The 10,395-nt window shown below is 34.8% G+C and overlaps 1 non-coding gene across 1 annotated transcript; it reads left to right on the forward strand.

Moving 5' to 3' along the window:
• The first annotated feature begins 4,308 nt into the window (after positions 1 to 4,308).
• LOC122150315 lies at positions 4,309 to 4,413 on the forward strand. Its single transcript, XR_006163601.1, has one exon. It is a non-coding gene; the product is annotated as a U6 spliceosomal RNA (small nuclear RNA).
• Positions 4,414 to 10,395: the final 5,982 nt, after the last annotated feature.

The following is a 10,395-nucleotide window of genomic DNA, read 5'->3' on the forward strand; positions in this document are numbered from 1 at the left end:
ATATAATAAGAATATAATACAAACAGTAACATTATATATTCATAATTTTATAATTACAATTATAAAAGCAATAACAACAAAAACAAAAATAAGCAAAGAAACAAACAAACATTGCTAGTTGTTAGAACAACCACAGGTTTATTGAAAATTCTGTTGGCTATCACTGTGAACTTAAAATGAGATAGACTTTCATATCCTTTTTAATTGCAACCAAGCTGGAGCTAAGACCTTGAATATGAGGGCAAATATAGTTTAATTTATTTTCCAATCCCATGTCTATAGTCTATGACAGGCGAGAATACCAACATTCTGACATAACCTTAATCTCCTCTCTCTGAGGCTCTTGTATCCATAACTGCTTCCTATGATTCATTCTCTGTCAACTCTAATATAAAATGCAGCCCCTTCATCATCTTATACCCAAAAAACAAACCCACTGCACTTGAGCCGATTCTGACTCACATAACTACACATATACTCATAATAAACATTTTATGAGCTTGTTCAGGTTTACCATGTTATGGATCACAGCAAAATGTCATGTTTTCCACTTACATTACAAACAGTTATGGAGGACCCAGTGCTCTGTGCCTGGCATCATATGTCTGACTTTATTCTCCTCTCTCCCTCTGATTCCTCCAGTCAACCCTCTAGGAACGATTTCCTCCCTAGTCTCTCTGGAAGCATTTTTGGTTTATTTTCATGCCTGAGAATGACTTTTCACTCTCATTCTCCATTCCAGGTACATTTTAAAGTGTATCGTCTGAACAGATAAAGAGGAATTTTGAAGAATATTATTATACTTTTCTAACCTCATCACATCTTGCTACACTTTGGAGAGGAAGGCAAAAGTGAAAATAGACATGAATTTTTATAAAGAGGAGGACACAAGAGAGCAGTTGATATCTTAAAAGGGAAAAAAAATGAAAATTCTAAAAGAACACAGATGATATTTTCCACAAGGGTTTTACAGATAGGTTAATTTGCATTTTAATATTAGCTAGAAATTAAAATTCTAAAATACACACACTGACCCAATTCAAAGTCTTTCCACCATCAATTAGCCAATGACAGCCAATGAGAGCACAATAAATATTTATTGAACTATATTTAATAAAGGAGCTCTGGTAGCATAGTGCCTAAAGCACTTGACTGCTACCAGAAGGCTGGGGGTTCAAATCCACAAGCCACTTGGAAGGAAGGTTGGGCAATCTACTTCCATAGTGATACTGCCTTGGAAACCCAAGGAGGGGTCGCTATGAGTCAGATCTGACTTGACTGCACATAACAACAACAACATATTTAATAAGATTAGCAAGATGATGAGATTGATATAGGAGATTGCATCTTCAACCTACTTATTCCTGCAAAGGAGTTTTACCTTAAATCCCTGTATACTTTCTTTTCCTTTAAGGTAGGATAGAGTTTATAGGAACCTTGGCTCTATGATCTTATCCTTCTTTTCTAATATCCAGAGGAAAACAAGGCTTAAGTAGCTAGCTAGTTCTTCACATTCTTTTCCTATATGCCTCACCAAGATCCTGCTCAGAGTATAATAGTATAATAGTGGGTAACTATTAAATATTAATATTAAATATTAAATATTATTAAAATACAAAAAAAAAAAAAAAAAAAAAAAAAAAAAAAAAAAAACCCAAGTCCCCCCTATGGATCTAAAGCGATCTAGGTGAAAAATTAAACAAAACCAGAAAGAATAGAATTGTGGTTCTCACTCTTCAAGAAAAGCTTTGCTCATCAGCACTGTGTCCCTGTTCTGGGTCAATATAGTTCTAGAGCCTTCTCATGAACCATAAATTAGATTAGGACCAAAAAAGGGCATAGAGATTATTTATGTTCATCCATACATCACTAAAAAGTAAGGGGAAAAAAATGTGTCTATAAATTTCATTATTTATTTGACATTTTTAATGTTTTTTAAAATTATTATAAAATAATAGTTTGTTTGCTATTTAACTAGATATTTATTCATCAGGATTTATGTGATAGGTTGATTCACAAATGTAATGCTCACAACTGTAAGTATTTTGCAAGTGACCTTTAGCAATTGCCAGTTTTTATGAGGCATAAACCACTAACTTAGTGAGCCGCTGACAGCATAATATCTGAATTAAAATGATGCTTTGCACAAGATTTTACATATGAACAGGAATGTGAAGCTTGCCTATAACAATAGTTTTATAAAGGAGTTTTGTGTTATTAATATCAGAGGGAGAATAGTAGAGTACTTAAGGGCTCTCTGGAGTGAGACTGCTTGGGTGCATATTCCATCACCATCACTTTACCAAGTAACCACTTTGAGAAAATTATTTAACTTCTCTGTGCTTCAGTTTTCTTGACTTTAAAATGATAAAAAGAACAATCATACTCATTTCATGGAGTTGTGAAGATGAAAGAAGACATGGAATGAAGCATAGTAATACATAGTATATGCATAGTAATCAATAAATGACATGTACACGGAGTCACCATGAGTTAAAATTGATTCAAGGGCAACTGGTTGAGAGTTTTATTATCCCTTATAAGTTTATTATGGGGATCCAAGGACCACAACTATACCAATTATTGTTTTTTACTGTATTTTATTAGGAAATGTTATGCTAGAGTGCTATTTGAAAATATTGGATTCCAGAAGTTCTTGGGATATTTCACTCATGAATCCCAAGAGTCCATTCTGTTTGTTCCATATCCTCTGTGGCTTGAGGATTCTAGGAAGAGGGAGTGATTCCTGCTTTTTAGTCCAGAAGCTGTTCAGTAACAGTAATAAAATAATTTTATTTCTCAAATCTAAGAGAAAACAGAGATTGAAAAAGCAAGAATGATCTGGCTTGACAGAAAGGGGAAAAAAAAGGTAAAAGCAAGGGAGAGGGTGATTTTTGATACCCTGGTTTCACCTACTATTTGTTATTTCACAGAAGTGTAAAGAAATTCTTTCCTTTGTATATATAATTACTAAATTGAAAGAAAAGGACTAAATGATTATAAATATATATTAGGCTTTTTTTTTTTTACACTGATAGAATTTTTTCCAAAGTAATGCTGAGGACTTCCAAGCTCATTATTTTGAAAAATAATGAATTCTCATTGAGCAGAGTGTCAAACCCATTTAGCATCATGATGACTTTTTGTAGTTTCCAAAGATTTCATATGGAAATTTAAGTATGAATAAATTTGTAATATCTTAGTTCCAGAAGGGGCATCTTTGTTGATGGTACTTGGTCTATTATGTTTTTGTTGCATGCCTTCAAGTTGATTCCAAATCATAGCAACCCTTTCGGACAGAGTAGAACTGCCCCATAGAATTTCCAAGGCTGTAGCCTTTACAGAAGTGAACTGCCACATCTTTCTCCCATGAGTAGCTGGTGGATTAGAATCACCACCATTTCAGTTAGTAGTCAGCCACTGCACCACCAAGGTTCTTTTTACGATGGTTGGTTTTGTAGACCCTAATAGAGTGTTTATGATTATAATTAATAATAGCTAACAGTTTCCATTGTTTTATTCAGTTTTGGTATGAGTGAAGAAACTGAAGCTTAGAGAGATTTAGCAATGGGCACATATTCACAAAGATGTTAAGTAGTAGAAGCAGGATTGTACTCAAGTAGCCTGATTCCAGAACCTGGGCTGTGACCATCACACATGGAGCTCTCTAGTAGTTTGAAAGGAGCGCCACATGAACTTTCTTAAAGTTGTTTCTAGAAACAGATGCTGATAAGAATATGATTCTCTTTTCTCTGACACTTCTCCACTTCTAATGCAAAAGTCTCTTATGACAGTAGTACAAAATTGAGAGTGTAATATTGATTTTACAAAAGCAATTTTTGCTTTTATTTTTCTAGAATTTTTATGTATATAGTTAACAAAACACAATTCTTCTTGATTTAGCTTGGACAATTTGTACCAGAATACTATCAATCTGGAAAACTGAGGAATTTCCTGGAAAAAATTCAACTTCATTATTATCATTTATGATAGATTTTTCTGAACATACTTGTGGTGCAGTGATATTACTTAACATGGCTCTTCTAGTCATGGTCTTTGTGACTCCCACCAGATGACTTGGTATTACTCTGCAAGTGTGAGGTGTTTGTGGTCCATCAAGAGGACTGGATTACTTGCTAATAATGTAAATAAGGTATATGGTGCCCTTGTAGGGGTGGGAATGTGCAAATAAGGTGTATGGAACCCTAATGTGAGGATTGGCCAGTTTTGCCATCTCACTAGACTTAAAATGAGCCATCCGAGAGAAGGAAAATGTGATATCATTACCCTCAAGAAAGAATCAGGAGTGCTTACCTCAGCAAAACATGTAACAAAATTGGAATAATGCAGAGAGGATTAGCATGGCCTCTGTATAAGAATGACATGCAAATTTGTGAAGCATTCCATATTTTTGAAAAAAAAAAAAAGAAGGAACCAGGAGTGGATCACATTCCTAGACACAGGAGACAGACAGTGAGAGAGAGAGAGCGAGAGAGAGAGAGAGCTGTAACACTTGGCAGAGAGATGGCAGCAGGAGAGGCGGCAGAACCAAGAGATCAGGACAAGATGGTGAGCTTCTCTGCCCGTGGAGTAAAAAAGCACAGTGCCTTCAGGGCAGGCAGCTTGCTGGTGGAGTGGGATGACTCTCTGGGCATCTATCAGCAAAGCTAAAAGAACTTTGTAACACTTGCCCAAGCAGGGGAGAGGTAAGCCAGAGGGAAACGTGCCTGTGGCATGGCTGAAAAGAAGCTGTCCTGATTGAAGAATTGTATCCTAAGCTGTTTCTGATCCTGAATTATAACCTGTTACTTTTCTAATAAACACTATAATTGTGAGTATGGTCTCTGAGTTCTATGTGGCCATTGCAATAAATTATGGAATCCAGCAAAGAAGTAGAGAGTGCCTTGGGAAGGATGGTTGGGGTCAAAATTGGTAAAAAGGTTGGAAGATGGTGGCATGTCTGACCTCTGCTGCATAGGAATGAGCCTTGGGTTTTTGATGTTCCTAATCCTCTTCCCCTCTTCTGAAGCTAGAGGAGGTTGGAAGATGCCACCATACGCCATTTTTACAATACCACTGACCATCTCAGAGGATAAGCTTTGTGACTTTAAAATAGTAGGGAACATTTTTGAGTGCTTGCTATATAGTAGGCACTGAATCAAATATTTCACCTGTGCTGTTTCACTGAATCATGATAATACCCTGAGAAGATACACGCTACTAACACTTCATTTTAAAGTTAAGGAAACCATAACACAAAGAGGATAAAGCACCTGGCCACAAAGCTATAAGTTTTTAACTTCTCCTGTGAGTCTGTCTTTAGAGCCAAGTCTAATAGCTACTATGTTAAGCTGATTCCAAGGACTGTGTTGTATTTTATATTTTTCAGAAAAGTTTTCCATGCATTAATTTATTGTTTGCTCACAAAAGCCCTCAGAGAGGCAGAGAGAAATTTTTAAAACTGAGTTACAGAGAGATGGCACAAGATCACAAACGTTTTAAAGTCACAACACTAGCACTTGTGACCACATTTTATGGCTCCTTGCTCATCAGTTTTCTAATAAACATGTTTCCTCCTTGACCAACAATAATAAAATGTCTATATTTTCTTACTCCTTCTAACCTCTTGCTTTGATTCAGCCATTGAAATCTGGCCATGCAAAGTACAGCTGCAGTTTTTCAGAGACCTCAGCTCTTTTTTGACCTTGGCAATGTAATTCAAGTGGAGGGAAAGTCAACCACAAATGTTTACCAATTGGTCGACCCCGTAACTATTGTCTCTAGTCTCTGACTCCCTATATACACAGGATTTCTCTGTAGACTTCATATGTTTCTGCCCCAGCACAAGTCCCACAGTCAGAATTTAAACCAGGGTGTGTTTGATCTTCTCTATTTTTTTTTTCCTGTAACATCATGAAAAATTAACAATTCCTTCTCATTAAAGTAAAATGCAGGAGCTCTGTGGCATAAAGCCTAATCTTATGTTCTCGTCTATTCTATTATGGGTTCATGTTTATTTGTAAACTCTTCGGGTTCTTCTCTGGCTTTTCTGCATGCTCTTAGCACTTTGAAGTTATTGAACATATGCTTTTTGACTCTAAAATATCACTCAACAAAACAATTTTCAAAAAAAGAAAAAAAAATTCATTATTATTATGATTGCCATGCCTCTTTGGTGTTTTAAAATTCCTTGAAATTATCTCAAACTCAGCTTTCCCATTCCAAGGTTTACCAATTCAAAATTTGTTGATGTATCACAGCTAAATATGGAGATTTTTCAAAAAAGATCAAATCTAAGCAGGCAGAAACTCCACTTCAGTATTTTTATGTGTAGCAATTAAATAACCAATTCAATGCCTTTAAAAATGTCACAATATCCCAGTCATTTAACGTATTAAAATGTATAATAACCTGGTTTGTTAAAAATATTTTGTCTCTATAAAGATTTTGCGTGCATATAAGCTCCAGCACTGAAGATACAGCCCTTATATTTCACATCAGTTTCTGTTCAATTCAGCCAACTAAGTACTAAGGAACCAGTAAATTAGATTGTTTTAACCACACTTCCATAATAATTTATTAGGCTAACAGAATAGTTACTTCGAAACTGAAAGTGTCAGACATAGTACCTCATTGTATTGATTAAATTATGTGTATTTCAGTGAAAAACTTTAAAAATACATAGGGGTTTGGCAGTTTTTTTTCAAAAGTATTACTGAAATTATTTACTGGAATGACAACAACTGAGTATGGATAGGAATATTTGTATTTTAAATCTTAAACTGAAAGATAGCTGCATATTGTTATTGCTTATTATGGAACCAAACTAAAAGGCATAGGTATTTATAAAAGTGGTCAAAAAACAGTAGAACAGACGTGGTCTCCATAATTCACATGCATGGTATAATCTCTTCACATCCAGTCCACTTTAGGGCTCCTTCACCAAAGGAGCATCTCTGTCTCCCAGCTCTTAGAGCCTGGCTTTTCCTGAACTTTGCTCTACTGTCTTGATTCCTTTGCCTGAGTCTAATCTGATTCAGTTTTCTGTAATAAACCATAACTCTGAGTATAACAACTTCTGAGTTTGTTAGTCCTTGTAGCAATCATCAAGACTGAGGGTGGTTCTAGGGGTCCATGACACCATATAATTCTATTATCATGAGGTACAAAAGTAAAGAAACCTAATCTATCCTATTACAGGTCCGTATTAAGGAAGATGAGGCAATCTACTTCTGTGGTGATACTGCCTAGGAAACCCAAGGAGGGGTCACTATGAGTCGGGGCCAACTCGATGGCACACAACAACAACAACAACAACGTGCCAATAATTACGAAGGGATGGGAAAAGAGCACAGGGGTCATCATAGATGCTGGGAAGGTTGTGTCTCATCTAGCTGCTGGTCACACAGGTGTAAAATTCACTGAGTTATAAAAACTACACTTCAAAAATTCAGTCTTCATAAGTTACCAGTATCATCTAGGACAATTTTTATTTTTCTCAAGATGGTTTCTATCCTGCTGGAAAGTGTCATGAGATTTCCTGGGGAAATGAACTCACAATTCCAAATGGCTTTTTAGTGCTGATGTCACTAAGTTGTGCATATACAATCATTAGCCTCCTCTGAAGTATATATTAACTAAGCTAACAACTGACAATGTTATATCTTCCTCTTCCTTTGAATACTCCTACATCTTTTTTAACATTTATACTTTAATAAGTAATGGGAGAAGAAGCTTCTTAATGAATTAAATACATTTCAAATTCTTTCACTCACAGTATATTGTGAAGACATGTCTATTTACCTATCATCATAATCTCCATTAAAAAATCCTATAAAAAAGGAGGAAGGGGAATAACAGCAAAAAAGAAACAAATAATGTTTTTTTTATATACTCGATGCCTAATCTTTACTTTTATTAGCACCACATTCTGATTTATACTAGGTTACTGAGTCACAGTCATACTTTGATTTTTGTATGAGCTCTTTCCTATTATGTATGTATTTCCTTAAGGAAAGAAGGGTAGGCTTTGCTGGAGTTCTTAGCTCTTTTATAATCCAACACAAGAGCAAAGAACAAATTAACCACTACTGTCTAGATTCTTATCTCAATCTCTACAGCTATTTTTAGAGAGGGAAGGAAATGGTTAAAGACAACAAACAGTAAGTATGAACAACAAAGAGTGTCTAATTCAGAATGTCTGAACACCTTACTTAAGAGGCTTGAAAATGTTTACATGCTTGCCTGAACGCTTCTTAAGGCATTTTCAATTTTATTCTCAAAATAAAAGAGTACTATCAACATGAAACACAGTATGATTAATTTTGAATTCCTAAATGTAAAAAAAAATATATATTAATTAAAAATTCTTTTGAAAAGGGAAATTAATTTAGTTTTATAATCCACCAACTGGAAATTTAAAACTATAAAATGGAAATAAAACATCATATACAACACTGTCCATAAACCCAAGGTCAATCCCCCTCAGACTGAAGCTCCAGTGCTTCATGACATTTTAAAAACTCCTTTTATTTGAGAAATAATTTTGAATAAATCAGAGAGAGTTATTCAAATGCTATTATTCTTGATGCTGGCATGTCATGCTGATACTGTCCATGCTGTGAGTTGAGTGCTTTCTGAAGGGTTTAGCTCTTTAAAAATAATCACAAACCACAGATTATCCTTCAGCTATTGAAAGGTAGTTTACTTAAAAAAATTATGATTTTTTTCAGAAAGGAAAATATATAGAAAATATTATCAGTAAAATGGAAGTAATATGCTCAGACTTTGTATTTTTAATCTCCTTTAGTATTTATACAACATATAAAGATCATAAACTCTTAAATATATAGGATTTAATGTCAATTTTATAAATAAAAAAAAATTAAGGCTTGATATTTTGTTATTAAACACAAAAGAGTAAAGAACATTCAATTTCCCATACGGAATGAATTCTTTAAAAGATAATTTTTTTTTTTTTTTTAGCACAAACTGAAAAGGCAAAAATGTTTGTTGCAATCTTTATTCCATTTTAGCTGTAAGCTGACTGACTGTTGGTCTGTGAGGTCTAGTTTAGTCCAGATCTTTATGGCCAAACTAAAACAAGTGCACATACCTCACATACACACACTGAGCCTAGGCTCATCTTAGGACATTGGTGATTAATAAGTACAACTTACAAATTGGACATTTGCGTTTAAAATGCATTCCAAGTACTTTTAACTCTCTAATTATATGGAAACATTCCTTACTCTTTTTCTAAAGTTACATAGGTCCCTGGATGATACAAATGGTTTGTGCACTGCTGCTAACTGAAAGCTAGTGGTTCAAACCCACCTAACAGCACTGAGGGAAAAAGTCCTAGCAATCCACTCCTGTAAAGAATTTTTATGCTGTTAGCTGCTGTTGAGTCATCCGTGACTCATGGTAACCTCATGTTAGAACTGCTCCAGAGGGTCTTCTTGGCTGTAGTACATGGGGTCACCATGATTCAGACTGGAAGGCAATGGATTAAAAAGTTACATACTTTATATTAAAAAGCCCCAACTAGGTCTTTTCCATTATGTTTTCCATAATTTTCAAAATAAATCATTTCTGTAAAATATTAAACAATACAACATAGAAGGTATAAGAGAATAAGATCATCTCTGAACTATAGTACATGGAAAGGTTGCATTTTGATTTTGATTAAAATTGTAGTATTCTCTTGTTTTATTTTAACTTGCACTTGGTAGTTAACTCTAAGTTAAAGTTTTAAAACCATCAGGGAATTGGATTCCCAGTCAATGTACCTCAAGCACAGCTACCACCAGTCTAACATTGGAGGCATGAGTGTTACTATGATGCTGAACAGGATTCAGCAAAGCTTCAAGACTAAGACAAACTAGGAAGAAAGGTCTAGTTATCTACTTCTGAAAATCTATCAGTGAAAACCCTATAAACATAAACCATAATGGTTCCATCTTGTTGTGAATGGTGTCACCATGAGTCAACTCAATGGCAGCTAAAAACATCTGTTTATCAAACTATATCTTCTAGCAACTGTTGTGATGTTTTAATATACTCTCTTTGAAGAATTAGAACATGTGATTCATTATTGTTAGCATAAGTTATTATATTACTTCAGAAATATTCTCATATGCCTTCAACAGTGAAATGAATCCTAGATAAGTTCATGTAAATGAGAAGCACGTACCATTTTTTGGCATTGTGCTTTGGCCTACAATGGAGGGTAAAATAACTAGTTCAACATTTTTCTCAAAAATTGACTGATTCAAGAGGCGGGGCAAGATGGCGGACTAGGCAGAAAGATTGCACAGACCCTCTTCAACAAAGAAAAGGGAAACCAATTAACACAGACACAGAAGATAATCTTGGACCCCTGAGCCTTGAAGG

The sequence above is a fragment of the Orycteropus afer genome, unplaced genomic scaffold (genome assembly GCF_000298275.1).
Source record: "Orycteropus afer afer isolate SDZICR_OR568_19922 unplaced genomic scaffold, OryAfe1.0 scaffold00119, whole genome shotgun sequence".
Taxonomy (NCBI): domain Eukaryota; kingdom Metazoa; phylum Chordata; class Mammalia; order Tubulidentata; family Orycteropodidae; genus Orycteropus; species Orycteropus afer.